Source organism: Amblyomma americanum, chromosome 7, assembly GCF_052857255.1.
Source record: "Amblyomma americanum isolate KBUSLIRL-KWMA chromosome 7, ASM5285725v1, whole genome shotgun sequence".
Classification (NCBI taxonomy): domain Eukaryota; kingdom Metazoa; phylum Arthropoda; class Arachnida; order Ixodida; family Ixodidae; genus Amblyomma; species Amblyomma americanum.
The window spans coordinates 132,955,304-132,971,738 of NC_135503.1; the positions used below are offsets into that span (position 1 = coordinate 132,955,304).

General features: G+C 50.6%; 1 pseudogene; it reads left to right on the forward strand.

Annotated features, from left to right (window-relative positions):
- The first annotated feature begins 2,626 nt into the window (after positions 1-2,626).
- On the forward strand, positions 2,627-3,664 carry LOC144098072 (uncharacterized; annotated as a pseudogene).
- The last annotated feature ends 12,771 nt before the right edge of the window (positions 3,665-16,435 follow it).

The following is a 16,435-nucleotide window of genomic DNA, read 5'->3' on the forward strand; positions in this document are numbered from 1 at the left end:
GCCCGGGGCGAACGATTATGGCTTGGGGAAGCACCGAATACACGCTCTCTTAGTGACGAGAAAAGGTATGCATCAAAAAATGAAATCAAACAGATCCGCTATAAGAACAAGGTGACGGGCGAGCAGAAAAAGATAGAGCAGGCGTTCGTGGAATATTATCGCGAGTTCTTTAGCAACGTTACTCGTATAAGTGACACTTTCATTACTGAATTCATGACTTATCTGCCAAAGATAGCACACGATGTCAGAGACAGCCTTGAGGAAGAGATAAGTGTTCGCGAAATCGAGGCCGCTATCGCCGAATTGCCGGCAGGAAAGTCCCCGGGACCAGACGGCTTGGGAGCCACATTTTACAAGGTTTTCGCCCATCAACTGGCGTGTGTTACACCGCGTTATCAATGGGGCGTATAAGACAAGGCAAGTGCCACCGTCCTTCAGAGCTGCTCATGTCGTTTTGATCCCTAAGACGGATTACTGTGACAAGCTGCTGTCAGTAGGTTCATACAGGCCTATCAGCCTTACGAACACCGACTACAAAGTGTTTATGTAAGTGCTCGCCAAGCGGCTGCAAAGGGTGATCAAGCACTTAGTTCGGCCGCATCAAACATGTGGCATCAAAGGGCGAACGATTTTCACGAACCCTCACGTAGCAAGAAATGTGTTAGAATGCTGCGACGACATGGACGGCCAAGTTGCCATGTTGCAACTATATTTGGCGCAAGCTTTCGACAGGGTGTCACACGAGGTCCTCTTCTGTGTATTGAAGCATGCAAATGTAGGCAGCACAATTTTAGACGGTGTAATGATGGCCTATCGAGATTGCTGTACCCAGCTCATAATAAATAAGTCCTTAACAGAAAGAGTCCCAGTGCAATCTTCAGTAAGGCAAGGATGCCCACTGTCTCCCCTCTTGTTTGCTATATATGTCGAACCCTTTTGTTTAGCCATAATTCACCAAACATCAATACGAGGCTTCAAAGTGCATTCTACGGAGGTAAAACTGTTGGCGTATGCTGATTGCATAGCCGTATTTTGTCAAGATCGCGAGAGTGTGTTAGAAGTGGGCAACCTTGCTAAGGCTTTCTGTAAGCTAACGGGCTCAGAGATAAACTGGGAAAAGAGTGTTGGTATATGGCACGGTAACTGAGACATCAAGCCAGAAAGGTTTGCTTGTACGACATGGACAGGCACACCTACGACGTACCTCGGTGTGCCTTTCGAGCACTACCAGGAACCCGCAAGGTACTGGAGCGGCGCAACGGAAAAAATGAAGGAGAGCACAGGAAACTGGCAGGGTCGCGGCCTTGCAATGTTTGCGCGTGCCCCTGCGTGCAATTTGTTTTTAATCGCTAAAGTTTGGTATGTGTTGCAAGTGCTGTTTATGTCCTGCACAAATGTGCAGAAAATGCATCGGGTTTTTGCTGTGTTTATATGGGGCTCAACTTGGGAGAGGGTGAGTCGTGCCAACCTTTTTCGCAAAGTCCGCGATGGAGGCCTAGGTCTTTCTCATTTGTTTATCAGACAGATTGTGTCGCGTTTTTTTTTCTGCGGGACCAAAGCGACAGTTTTTTGCGCACAGTCATGCAAGTGCGACTTGCGAAAGCGCTCCCTGAATTTATTGTGGCTACAAGTGATATAAGATGTCACCGTGTGACTGGTTACTTTCATGAAGTTGTTGTTTCTTTCCGCATGTTGCATGCAAGGTTTTCAATGGATTACCTATGTTCTGTCACGAAGAAGAAACTGTACGCGGACTTAATTGCAAATCTACTGCCGACACCATTGTACAGGTCTGTTTACTGTGGTTGCCCAGGAAAGGACGTTTTAAAACGGGTTAGAAAAATGCCGATAAGACCTTCTGTCAAATCCTTTTTCTTTAAGCTGCACACGAACACATTACCTGTAAAAGCGTGGCTAGATCAGAAAGGGATATTTGTACCCTGGACAATCAACTGCTTACTCTGCAAAAAACCAGAAACTATTGAACACCTATTAATTGACTGTTGGGACCCTCTATTCCACTGGGACATTCTGCAGCGAGCCCTTAAGAAACAACTGCCAATAACGCCACACGGGATCCAGTTTCTCCCAGTTAAATGTGATGAAGGCATTCCCTTTGATATGTTGATGCTACTGGGCCTCCACAGTCTGTGGCAAACCCGAATGGCACTCCGCCATGCTGATGTTACTGTTCACTCTGTATGCGAAAACAACTTTATTCAGCATATCATCTACATGAGAGAAGTCTATCGGGTGTTACCTGACCCTCCATGAGTGGATCATTGGCTTTGATGATTTCGTGTGCCTGAAGAAATTTTAACTTTACTCCTCCAACCAAAAACAGGCTGGTGTGTTTTGTTTCTATATGGAATATCATGATACCGGTAATAAAGAAAAAAAGCAGAGTGGCGCAGCGGAAGCGTGCTTGGCCCATAACGCAGAAGTCCGTGGATCGAAACCACGCTCTCCTTCATCTTTTTTTTTCTGTCTTTCCATTTTACCCGACGTACTCCGTCGTATGTTGAGTGAATTTAAAATACCTAAAAAATATGCCCGCTACTTCGTCCAGCAAAGTGGCGCAGTGGAAGGGATTCCACTACCGGCCACCGACCGTGACGGACGTGAAATGACGAGTTCCGTTGGAGCGGCTTCAGCGGCCATGCCCGGCCGCGGAAACAGGTATTTTGCTTCTGCTTTGTGGTCAGGATCTGAGTACCAGGTTGTATTGCCGAGTCTGCCTACCGGGCGTTTTGTTGTGAACACAGTATTTTTGCACACTGATGCCAGGGCCCGCCCCTACGGGTGGAAGATTTTCGCAATGCGCTCGCCCAGCTATCGCTCTTGCCGGAAGTGGTCGCCCTAGGCGCGTATCGCATGAATCATGTCTGGGCGGCCACTTTCAAAGACGACGAAACGCTGAAGAAGATTGTCAGTGCCGGCGAGCTGAAAGTGAAAAGTGCCCGGTGCCTTGTGATCGACCCCGCTAACCAGGACGTACGAATGAAGCTGCACTGACTGCTTCACAGTGTTCCGGACGAAGATGTGCGGCTTGCCTTCGCACCATTTGGAAAGGTGACGGAAGTGTCGAGGGAGCGGCGGCGCGTACATACACGGGGTATCTGACAAGGGCTCAACGACGAGGCTCGTGACCTTGAGGTTGAACGCTGGCGTGAAGCTGGACGACCTGCCCCATCAAGTGAGCGTCGCTGGCGAGCTGGCGCTCGTGGTCATCCCGGGCAGGGCTCCGCTCTGCCTCCGATGCCGGGGCACAGGACATATCCGTCGTGAGTGCCGGATCCCACGGTGCGGTTCCTGCCGTCGGTTCGGGCATGAGGAAGAGCCGTGCGCTCGTACTTACGCCAACGTCACCGGGCGGGTGAGCAGCGAGGACAGCTCGGAGCTGGTCATGGACGAAGCCGACGCGGAGGAAGCATCGAAAGCGGCAAGTGAGCCAGTGACTCAAGAATCCACGTTGACGCCTCCTGAGACGGATCAACCGGAGATGCTACCCAAAGTCACTGCTGCAACCGGACAGCTGGTTGTAGCTCCTGTAGATACTACACCAGTCGCCAGCATGCCGAGTTGTGCGACAGAAACACCTGCGGATTCTTTGGAGAGCGTCACCAACCTTCGGCGGAACCCATGGACGTTTTGTCAGCCGTAACCGACAGCGCGGCCGGAAAACGTACGCACGATGAAGCCGGTTGTAGTGCACCTCAACTGGACGCCAGTGGTGGAGACGAGCCTCCGACCAAAGCGCCAGGTGTGAGGCGTTCGACCTTAAAGCCGCGGCCAAACGTGCCGGTTGACTCACGGCAGGCGGGTAAACAGCCTCCATAGACTTTTTTTTGTTCGTCGCTGAGCTTGCTTTGGGGAGTGGGGGTTATATATGTGTAATACGAAGGTAGATACCATAGAATAAGGCACCCTTTGTTTTCGAAATGGCAGCTAACCTACGCGAAGTGCTACGTGTAGCCACCTTAAACGTTAGAGGCCTCGGAGCGAGAAGGCGACAGTGCCAGCTCAGTCGGCTTTGTCTTGAGAACGACCTTCACGTAACTGCAATCCAGGAAACAAAAATTTAAAGCCAAGAAGCGACCGACCGATTGGTGTCTACCTTTCGTGCACACTTTGATGTGTGCGTGTGTCATTCTGTCGGGACCTCAGGTGGTTGCATTTTCTTTATTCGAAAAACAAAGGCATAACTAAGCAGTCGCTCCATTCGTGTGAAAGCGGTCGTCTCCTGGTCGCCGATTTCTTGTACTGTGACCTGCCTTTTCGAGTGATTTGTGTGTATGCACCAAATGTAGAAATGGAACGCAAATTGTTTTTTGAGCGAACTGAGTCGTTTTTTTTTTAAATGCAACAAGATTGTTATGTTCTTAGGAGATATGAACTGTGTTTGTCAGGCAGTCGGCCGGGCCAAGCATTCGGCCGTAAGTGATAAGAGTGCAGAATTCTTGAATGCTCTGGCCAGTGACTATTGTTTGGAGGATGTAGGAAATGTTTGCATGACTGGCACGCGTCCGCAGTACACGCACTTTCAGGGCGATAGCCATGCTCGACTGGACCGGATATATGTGCCGACAGACTTTGTTCCTTTGTGCACCTCGTACGAAGTCAAACCGGTGCCATTTAGCGACCATTGCCTAGTGGTTGCAAACTTTGGCAGAAGTCGCTTTAAAAAGCGCTTTAATTGGTCTTTATGGAAACTCAGTATAAAGTTATTGAAGCAAGAAGGCTTTGTCAGTGGAGTAGGGAAAAAGCTAGAAAAGCTGCTCGTGGAGAAACCGGCAAGTTACGCTGTTCAGTGGGAAGAATTGAAGCAGTTTGTCAAAATGAGGGCAATTGAAACAAGCAGCGTTTATAAGGTTTGAAGAAAAACAGAAGGAAACCCAGCTCCGTGAGCATTGCCAACAAAGCGCGCATTAGGCGATAAAAAAAGATACGCCTGCCAAAAAGAAATACGCCAGATACAAATCGGCGACGAGGTGTCGGCCGATAACGATATTATCAAGCGCGTAATCAGAGATCATTTCAACGACATGCTGGGTCACACGCGAAGGGCGGAGGCAGGTTTCCAAAAAGATTTTTTATCGCTTATGCAAAGGCTCGACGATGAGGTCAGAATTCGTCTTGAACGGCCAATATCCGTTAAAGAGTTAGAGGAAGCAATAAGCCTTTTACAAACATTTGAAGACAGAGACTGCCCAGATTTTGATGAAAGTTCTTGTCGAAGCATATGAGAAAAAACGTACGCCATTGTCTTTCACAACATCACACATTGTACTCATACCGAAGTTCTCGGAGCCAGAAAAACGTCTGTTGGTGGGGTATCATCGCCCGATAAGCCTCACCAACGTAGACTATAGGATATTCATGAAGGTTCTGGCAAAGAGAATTCAGGGCGTCATAACAATGTTAGTGGGGAGTCATCAAACTTGCGGTATCAAGGGTCGGAGCATCGCAACTAATATACACACAGCGCGAAGTGTTCTTGAATGTTGCGACGCACTTGGCGACAGGGTGGCAATGATGCAGCTAGATCTCACAAAGGCTTTTTACCGTGTGTCACATGATGTTCTGTTCAGCTTGCTAGATCATGCTTATGTGGGCTGTGTAATATCAGAGGGCGTACGAATGGCGTACGAAAACTGCACAACGCGCGTCATTGTTAATGGGGAGCTGACTGAAAGCCTACACGTACGCTCTTCAGCGAGGCAGGGATGTCTATTGTCACCCCTCTTGTTCGCAGTCTATCTCGAGCCCCTCTTTCTGGCTATGCAAAAATCTGACCGTATAACTGGCTTCAGGTTGCTGTCAGCTCACGTGAAAATCTTGGCTTACGCCGTCGACATCGCTGTGTTCTGCTCAAGTAGACAGAGTATCTGTGAAGCCACGGCGGTCGTTGAGGAGTTTTGCAAATGCACCGGGGCGCAAATAAATTGGGAGAAGAGTTATGGATTCTAGCGTGGTGACTGGGAGGAAACGCCCGACTACTACCCTCGACTTCGACTCCGACGACGTATCTTGGCGTGCCGCTGGATTGCTATAGCAGACCCGAACCATACTGGAGTGAACAGGCGGCAATGGCACAGGAAAAGGCCAGTGCGTGACAGGGGCGACAACTATCAATGTTCTCGCGCGCCACCGTGTGTAACCTGTTTCTCATCTCCAAGATATGGTATGTCTTGAATGTGTTGGGCGCCACGCGGATCAGTATTCAAAAGATTCGCAGGGCTTTTGCCGTTTTTATTTGGGCGTCGACTTGGGAAAGAACCAGTCGAACAAACTTATTCATGACTGTGAAGAAAGGAGGTCTCGGTCTGGCTCATTTATTTGTACGACAAATCGTGTCTCGCTTTATGTTTCTTCGCGACCAGAACGACACTTTTCTTCGCACTGTTATGCAAGTTCGTTTATGTCGATTGCTACCAGGATTTGTAGTATGCTCGGTTGAAGAAATGCGTGGTACCGTGAGAGGTTACCTGCGCGAAGATGTGCTTGCGTACAAGATGTTACAGGTGCGATTTTCAATGCAGTACCTCTCCAACGTCACTAGAAGAAATCTGTACAAAAATCTAATACAAACAATGCTCCCTGTGCCCATTTACCGTTTGTCATATTGTGGAGGCCCAGGAGCAGATGTGCTCAAAAGGGTCAAAAGAATGCCAGTGTACCCATCTTTAAAAACTTTCTTCTTTAAACTACACACAGGCACACTGTCGGTAAAAACATGGATGCATGATAAAGGTCTTATTGTCCCTTGGTCGACAGACTGTGTTTTGTGCAAAAAACCTGAAACAAAAGATAACGTGTTTTTAGATTGTTGGGATGGTATTTTTTTCTGGGATGTGATTCAAAGAACTTTAAAGACTTACCATTACATCCGCATGGCATCAGGTTTTTACCGGTACGAAAAGAGGACATCCCTTATGACATTATTATGCTCCTTGGCCTCCATAGTTTATGGAAAACAATTAAGGACACAATTCAACAATGCGGATGTAGGTGTGAGATCACCACGCGAGCATTTCATTGAAGGTGTCATAAGACTGAGACATATGCCCTCTACCTCGTCCAGCAGAGTGGCTCAGTGGCATTCTGCTTCCGGCAGCCGAGCTGATCGGATCGCAGTATCATGGGCTCCAGCGGAACGGCGACATCGGCCTTCGACGGCCACGGAAACAGGATTGATGACTGCGAAGATAAGGAGTACCAGATAATTTTGCCGACACTACCAACAGGACGTGTTGTTTTCAACACAGTTTTTCTTCACGAAGACGTGCGAGCGAGGCCGTTTCGGGTCGAGGATTTCCGCGACGCCCTGGCCGAGACCGGTACGCTCCCCGACGTGGTCGCGTTGGGGGCGTACCAAATCAACCATGTGTGGGCGGTTACCCTGCGGAGCACGGAGGCAGAAAAGAAGTTGCTCGCCTTCAATGAGCTGCAAGTCAAGAGACGCCGTTGCCTCATCATCGCACCCGGAAGACCAGCAGGTAAGGCTGCGGCTACACTGGATGCTTCATGGTGTGGCCGACGACGACATCCGGACGGCATTAGCGGCATTTGGCAAAGTGACCGACATTACGCGAGAGCGGTGGCGGATTCAAGGCGTCAATGACAAGAGCTCAACGACAAGGACTGTCCTACTGAAGTTGAAGCCCGGTCTGAAAGTGGATGACCTGCCACACCAGGTACGCGTCGCCGGAGAGTTGGCTCTTGTCGTGGCGCCTGGACGTCCAATGCAGCGCCTGCGCTGTCACGGTACGGGCCACATGCGGTGTGAATTTAAAGTTCCCCGCTGTACGAAATGTCGGCGGTACGGTCACGCGGATAGCGACCGTGTCCGCACTTATGCGGTAGCTACGGGAGCTGTGTCGAAAGACGACTCTGCGGAACTCTTGATGGACGTAACCGAGGCCGAGGAATCTGCAAACGGCATAGGGGAGCCCGAAAAGCACGCAGGCGCGACGGACTTTTCGGGACCCTTCAGCAGCGATGGTGGGCGGAAGCCTGAAGGGGCAGAATCTTCGACAAATGGGAAGGAGGCTTCGAGTGATGAAATAAACGTGCCGGCGCTCCAAGAAACTGACACAGCGCTCCAAGAAACCGAGCCAGCTACTCCGAACGAGAACCATCACAAGGGCGGCGCCCGTACTACCAGTGGTCCTGCCCCAGCGAAGCGACCACACGCCCAGACCGTAGCCGATGGAGACAAGGCGGCAGCCCCCAGTGTCGAGGAACCGCCGGCAAAAACGACCCAAGGACGGCGGCCATCCATCCGACCACGACCTAATGTGTCGGCGGAGAGGAGAACCCTCGACAAACCGCCCCCGCAGCCAGGCCTGGAACCAGCACCGGATGGCTCCGGTGTCAAAGACGTCGTCTAGCCACGCGCTAGACGGGAAGGGTAAGCACCATGTTCCCGGCCTCTTTCTTCTGTATGAAAATGGCTCCTGCGTCCCCCATAAAAGTCGGTACACTTAACGTCAGGGGACTGGCAAGCAAGAAGAAGCAGAGCCAGGTATACCGCATTTTAACTGAGCATGACATTGACGTCCTGGCAGTGCAGGAAACGAAAATTGACGGGGAAGATGAGACCGGGAACATGGTGCGACGATTCACGTCTAGGTTTTTTGCAGTAGTGTCCCACGCTATAGGCACTTCTGCGGGCTGTGTCATTTTTGTTAAGAATTTACCGGGACTTGAGGTTCAGGGATATATGGCGTGTCCATCGGGTAGGTGTGTTTTTGTTGATTTCGTGTACAACAAAACATATTGGCGCATCATTTGTGTGTACGCTCCAAATGCGGTGGATAAAAGGACACTTTTTTTTTCAAAACCTAAAAAAGTACTTAAGTTGTGAGAAATCCCTGATCATCATGGGTGACTTCAATTGCGTTCTGAGAGGTTGTGATAAAACCAGTGCACGGGCGTTTAGGGACAGAAGCACTGAGGCACTCTCAGAGGTTATAGTGACGTGCAACCTCGGTGATGTGGCGGAATGTTCAGAAGGCGAGCGCTGTGTGAGGTTCACACATTTTCAGCGGTCAAGCCATGCACGGCTAGATCGCATTTATGTGTCGCCGGACGTCATTTCAAAATGCAGTACCTACAGTGTAGTACCGGTATCATTTTCTGATCATTTTTAGTGGAGTGTGGGATAGGGACAAAGAAAAGAGGAAATCAGTTTTTTTTTTTGAGATGTGTAAATTACATAAGATCATTACAGACGGCATCTTTAGCAGGAAAGTAAATGAAGAAATCGGCAAATTAGAGACGAGCGGGGAACTGAAAGTATGGCAGCAGTGGGAACTTTGCAAACAGCAAATAAAGATAGCAGCGATCGAAAGGTCAAGCTGCATACGACAAGAGGAGAAGCGTGAGGAAGAAAATTTAAGATGTTTACTGGCTAGACTTCTCGAAAAAGAAAGCGAAGAGCCTGGAAAGTGGATGGACGACACCAGAAAAATAAAACACAAAATTGAACTCTTCGAAGAAGAACGCTATCGTGGCGCGCTTGTGCGGGCTAGGGCGCAAGATGTAACAGCTGGGGAGACACCGTCAAAACGAGCGTAGGGAATGGAAAAAACGCATGCTCAGCGAAACCACATTGAAAAGATTGATTGGGGTGGGGCGTTATCCGAAGAAAGCGGTCATATCCAGCAGGCATTTCTTGAATGTTATCAGGTGTTGTTTGCGAAGCAAGAACTGGATGTGAGCGCGTTCAAGGAAAAGTTTCTTGGCGCTTTACCGCGATTAGATGACTAAAAGAAAGAAAGGTTGGAGTTGTCGATAACTGCGTGGTCGAGCATGCGATAGAAAATTTGAACCTTGGAAAATCACTTGGACCTGATGGATGAAGTGCGGCTTTTTAAAAAGCATATAAACACGAAATAGTGCCAGCCGCCGCGGTGGCTGAGTGGTTATGGCGCTCGGCTGCTGGCCCTAAAGACGCGGGTTCGATCCCGGCCGCGGCGGTCGAATTTCGATGGAGGCGAAATTCTAGAGGCCCGTGTCCTGTGCGATGTCAGTGCAGGTTTAAGAACCCCAGGTAGTCGAAATTTTCGGAGCCCTTCACTACGGCGTCTCTCATAGCCTGAGTCGCTTTGGGACGCTAAACCCCCATAAACCAAACTAAACCAAACGAAATAGTGCCAGTACTGACAGCAGTGTATAACGAAGCCTACAAAGTAAATGAATTGCCTCCATCTTACGGCAAATCCCACAAAGTGTTAAATCCTAAATATGATGAAGCAGAAAAGTTACAACAGGTAACAGCATATCAACCCATCGCACTCACAAACGTGGATTATAAAGTTTTCATGAAGATTTTAGGCCGTAGACTACAGTCAGTTATTCAAGATATAGTCGGTTCTCACCAGACGTCTGGGATCAAAGGACGCTCCATTGTTACCAATATTCATAGAGCGAGGTGTGTGCTTGAATGTTGTGATCATACAAATAGCTGTGTAGCCATACTTCAGCTAGATCTTGAGAATGCATTTGATTGTGTTTCACACGAAATCCTGATCTGCATACTCGACCATGTAAATGCAGGGTCCAATATTCCAGAGGGAGTGGCCTTGGCGTACCGGAGCTGCACAACAAGATTAATTGTAAATAAGAGTTTAGGGGCCCCCAACGTCCTGCAGCGTTCGCTGCGCCAGGGTTGTCCCCTTAGCCCCCTTCTATTTGTGCATTTACATCGAAGCGTTGTGTTTGAATATCATGAAAAAAAAAAATTCGTGGCTTCCAGCTTCAAGCGGCAGAAGTTAAGCTGCTGGCCTATGCGGATGATGTCGCAGTGTTCACAGTGAATCGGGAAGGTGTAACCGAGGCCGTGGCATGTGTAAAAGAATTCACCAAAGTCACAGGCAGTAAAGTGAACTGGTCAAAGTCCCTGGGGCTTTGGCACGGAGAATGGCCAACGAAACCCGACCATTTTGCAAACATGTCCTGGGTGACGACCCCAGTAAAGTACTTGGGCGTCCCGCTAGACGGTTATCGCGATAGCGAACCGTACTGGAGAGAACAGACGCAAGCCACGCGTGAAAAGGTTGAAAGGTGGAAAGGGCAACATCTGTCAATCTTCGCAAGGGCCACAGTAGTGGTGGTGGTAGTGGTTTTATTAAAAATAATAGTAAAAAGGAAGGAAAAGATTTTTGCTAGCCCCGGCATCTGCCATCGATACTGAAGCACCTGAGCTGGGGCAGCGGAAATAAAGGACAGCAGGCAGAATGGAGAAACGGGTGCACATTCAGAAGTTACACCGGATTTTTGCCGTCTTTATATGGGCTTCCGAATGGGAACGTTGCAGCCGAACGAACCTGTTCCGGCGGGTAAAAGACGGGGGGTTGATGCTAGGGCACCTCTTTTTAAGGCAGCTGGTGAACCGTTTTTTGTTTTTTCGCGACGTCTCAGACCCGTTCTTGCGCACCGTGTGCCAGGTGAGGCTGCGGCGATTGCTGCCCGAGTTTGTTGTTACCACAGAAGAGCTCTCGGGTGGAATTTTTGGTTACTACAAAGAGATTGTAGCAAGTGTTAGGTTTCTTTCAGCGCGTTTTTCTAGCGATTATTTGTATAAAACTAAAAGAAAGAAGTTGTACCATGATCTTTGTGATATTGTTTTCCCAGAGCCTATGTACAGGGCCTTGTACAGTGGAGGTCCTGGAGCTGATGTTTTAAAAAGGGTAAAGAAAATGCAGGTGCCACCAGGAGTAAAGACCTTCTTTTTTAAATTACACACCGGGACACTCCCAGTTAAAAAGTTTTTGGAAGGAAAGGATTTCTTTTTACCGTGGGGATCAAGCTGCTTAATTTGTAAACAGCCCGAAACAATAGACCATGTTTTTTTGCATTGCTGGGAAGGGGTTTATTTTTGGGATGTGTTACAAAGGACAATAAAGAAAGAGCTACCACTTGACGCGCAGGGAATTCGTTATTTAAGCACAGACAATGAGGATGGGGTACCATTTGATCTCATAATGCTCTTGGGCCTCCACAGTATATGGCGCTCCAGAATGGCAGGCTATTATTGTGACAAAGACGCACGACCTGCCCGAATTTATTTTCGGGAAAGAATGGACTGCTTTCTGGCCATCCAGAAAGCAGCTGCGGAGCCTCCCGAGTGGCTCTCGAGGCTAGAGCCGCTCTGTATGCTTCGTGAATTTTAGTATGACGAAGCCAGACTCATGATGGCTGACCACGACAGTGTCGTATGTACATGGCGTTTTGTTATTTTTTTTGTTGAGTGTTTTCTGTGTAAATGTTATGGGTCAAAGCCAGGCAATAAAGAAAAAAAAGCAGAGTGGCGCAGTGGAAGCGTGCTGGGCCCATGACCCAGAGGTCCGTGGATCGAAACCACGCTCTGCTACATCTTTTTTTCTCTCACTCCGTTTTGCCCGACATACTCCGTCGCATGCCCAGCCTGTTGATTGAAATTAAAATACCTGAAACATATGCCCTCTACCTCGTCCAGCAGAGTGGCTTCTGCACGGAATAACGGCAAGGGTCCACCTGCAAGTACAGACAAACAGGAATCCCCGTCCCCAGACGAAAAGCCACAGGACCCGGGTCTGCTGCTTGCTGCTACTTGAGTCCTGTCCTTGCTGCTCAGGAGCCACCTGTCACCCAGCGATCACGAGAGCAGACCGCCCCTGCTGTAGAATAAGTGCAGGCGCTTCAGCCAGTGAATGTGCCACATGCCTTCTGTACCGGCGATGCCCCTTCGTCGCCGGAGTGCAGCAGTGTGTCGCCTGGAGTGTCAGCTTCTAATGTGTTGGGTGCCCCAATCGAAGTGTCATTCCCGGTTAAATGGAGGGAAGCAATGGCAAAAATAAGGTGGAATGAGAAGTAGCCTGCACCTGCAGAGCATCACCAGGCTTAAACCAATCAAAGAAAAAATGAACAGGGCCCATTCGGCCAAACAGTTAAATTTGGTAGAAAAAGCCAATTGGAAAAATGAAGTGGCGGGCACGGTAACTACAAACGGTGTCCTAAGGGCGCAGCGAGCACAGAGTGGTGAAAAATTCCCCGCATAGGCTGGTTTATTGATGAAATATGAAAGCTTTAATAAAGTATGATGGTGCCCAGAAAATGGGGAAAAAAATCAAACGAACACAGGGAGACAGAAAGTAAAAGAAGGCAATGAGAGTGAAGATATAAACGTAGAGAAGAAGGTGGCAAAAGGGCAGGTGAAGAATGGTTGAAACAATCTGAAAAAGATAAAGAGACAAACACAGGAAAAGGAAAAAGAATAGTGCACGAAAAAAGACTGCCCTGACTGTTGGAAAAAAACCACACACACACACAAACACACACGGAAACCGTGACATGTGGCTCGCAGAGGGGCGGACGTCTAAGACGTCCACCTCATGTGGCCTGGTCGCCTCCCCTGCGAAACCACAAATGTCACGGAAGAGAAAGAAAGCAGAAAGAAAAGCAAAGAAATATTTTAAAAAACAGAAAATTGAAACAGGAATGATACATCAAAAGCAAAAGTAAGGGTGCTTGGGTTTAGAGGACCTAAAGCACTCGAGACCGGCTCTCAAGGACGGAAGCGAGGCGAGCAGACGATGATACAAAAAATAGATAAATAAATAAATAAAAATACAAAAATGGGCAATCAGGGCACCTCAGTGACGCGCCCCCAGCAGACACTCAAAAATGAGATTTGTTGGCCCCGATCTTGCGGGCCAACAGACGACCTTAAGGCCCCACGCCCGCGGGCCAAGGAGAGGAGTCTACATCATTAAGGCAGAGGAGAAAAAAATGTAATGGGGCGCCCCAGCGACGCACCCCAGACGAAGCTCCAAAAGGCCCCCGATTACGCGGGCCAACAAACGAAGTGAAGGCCCCACTCCTGAAGGCCGGGCAGGGCTAAGAAAGGAAGTCTTATAGGAGTTACGTGCTGCGCCGAACGTAGTACGGAATGGCGGCACCAACGAGCGCCACAATTCTGCACAACAGCGCGCATGAGCGGGGCTCACCCAGCCAGCGGCGCCACAGAGCCGAATTTTGCGCCCCCTCGTGACCAGGCAGGCCGGCCACCACCTGACTAGTTGAAGGACAATCAGTCAAGTACTCTTTTACATCACCTGAAGGCACCCCGCATGGGCATTCAGGCGACGACGCTATGCCAAACCGATGAAGGTAGGCAGGAAACCGGCCGTGCACAGTCACGAGTGAAACAATGGGGCGTGGAGGCGGAAGCGATTGGGGTATATTGAGGACATCGGGCACCCAGGAATAAATTCCCGTGCCCTCGTAATTTTACCGCCACCAAGAAGCCCATCTGGCGTGGACGCCGCTACGAAACGCGGTCCGAACGGCGACCCGGGAGCGCAAAACGACCCTGACTCGAGGGGACAGCTTGTGCCGGAGGCAACAATGTCCGAAATTTCATTGCCTAACACTAACGCCTGGCCCGGGACGTGAAAGAGTTTTATCGGCCTGTTCTGGGCGAGCGCATTTTTATGTTAATAATTTGGACGTCACGCGTGGCGTATACTGCCAACGCTGAAAGAAGAGAAAGCGAATCAGTATAAAAGAAGGCCATTGTGTGAGGTCAACAACAACAACAAGACCGGGTGCGTCCCCGGAGCGACCACGCAAATCGGACCGCCTCTGCGAACGCAACCAGCTCCGCAGCGTAAGGGCTGGATGCCCCCTCCACCCGAAACCGGCCGACCGTCCGAAGCCGGCCGCGGGGAGCGAACGCGACAAACGCCGCACCCGCAGAAACAGAGGTGTATGCAACGTCGGTATAAACGTTGTGCGCCGGCAGCAACGCCGTCGCTGCCGCCGCCGCCACGTCCAACCGACAGTGCTGAAAAGCAACATCTGAGGGATGCCGTGAGGAACCGTCGAAAGGCCGCTCCACCTCGACAGCGCGGAAGGACCTCGTCCCGAAAGCGGTGTCCCGCCGACGGGAAAAGAGGTCAAACTCCGCGTTGAGCCTGTCGAGGTCTATCGCCAAAGGCGGGGGCGTGCAAGAGTATTTGCAACGCCTTCGTGCTCGTGGTGGAATAGGCCCCCGCCAACGCCAGAAGAGGGGACCTCTGCACAGACACGAGGCGAGAGCAGAGACCCGAATGGGGACACTCAGTCCACCAAACGGGCGATGCGTACGGTAGTGTCGGCAACACTACCTGGCTATAGAGCAACCTCAGACGGGCCGGCGCCGGCGTGCCGCTCATGCACAGGAAAGTCGCCAGGCGGGCGGACAGCGTCTCGGCACGCTCCTTGAGCCTCCGCGTGAGGAATGAACGAGAGTGTGCGGTCGAAGACGACGCCGAGCAGCTTGACGGCAGGCCTGAAAGACAGGCTGGCACCACCAAGGTGAACTGCGGTCATGGTGCGGCCCATCCCCCTCCTGGGAGGATCGATGAGCATGCACACCGTCTTGTAGCACGAGATGGAAATTCTCGCTTCATTCGCCCACGCGGCGACTCGACCGAGCGCGTCGTCCGCCAACAGCTCAAGCTCCTTTCGGCTGGCTCCAGGCACCAGAACGACAACGTCGTCCGCATACGCCTGGAGCGACACGCCCTCCGGCATGGGCACCGCCAAAAGGCCACGCACTACTATATTCCAGAGCAAGGGAGACAGCGGGGATCCCTGCGGGCTGCCGAGGGTGGGACGCGCGACCGCGTCTCCCGCGAAGGAGCTGTAAACCACCTCTCGGTCAGATAGAAATGACCGGAGCAATAATTAATAATTGGTTTTTTGGGGGGGAAAGGAAATGGCGCAGTATCTGTCTCATATATCTTTGGACACCGGAACCGCGCCGTAAGGGAAGGGATATAGGAGGGAGTGACATAAGAAAGGAAGAATAGGTGCCGTAGTGGAGGGCTCCGGAATAATTTCGACCACCTGGGGATCTTTAACGTGCACTGACGTCGCACAGCACACGGGCGCCTTAGCGTTTTTCCTCCATAAAAACGCAGCCGCCGCGGTCGGGTTCGAACCCGGGAACTCCGGATCAGTAGTCGAGCGCCCTAACCACTGAGCCACCGCGGCGGGGCACCGGAGCAACGCGCAGAGGTTCCTCGGACACCGCCAGTCGGCGAGAGAACACGGGACCAGAGAGTGCCACACGCTGTCAAATTCCCATTGGAAGTATATGGAAACCAGCAGTACATGCAGGCAAGCGTCTCGCATCTGTCTCAATTTTGAAACGAGGGCGTAAAGGGCCTCAAAGCCCCCCGCCCTCTCGTAAAACCGAATTGTGCCTCGTGATGCAGTCCTCGGCGGCTTAAGAAATGGTAGAGGCGATCGAAAATCAACCTCTCTAAAACTCCCCACAGCAGAATTGATAACAATGGGGCGGTACGACGCGGGGACCTCGGGCGGCCGACCGGGTTTCGATAAAAAGATGATTCTTCCCTGGCGCCAAAGGCGAGGGAAGTAACCAAAGCGGGCGAGTGCG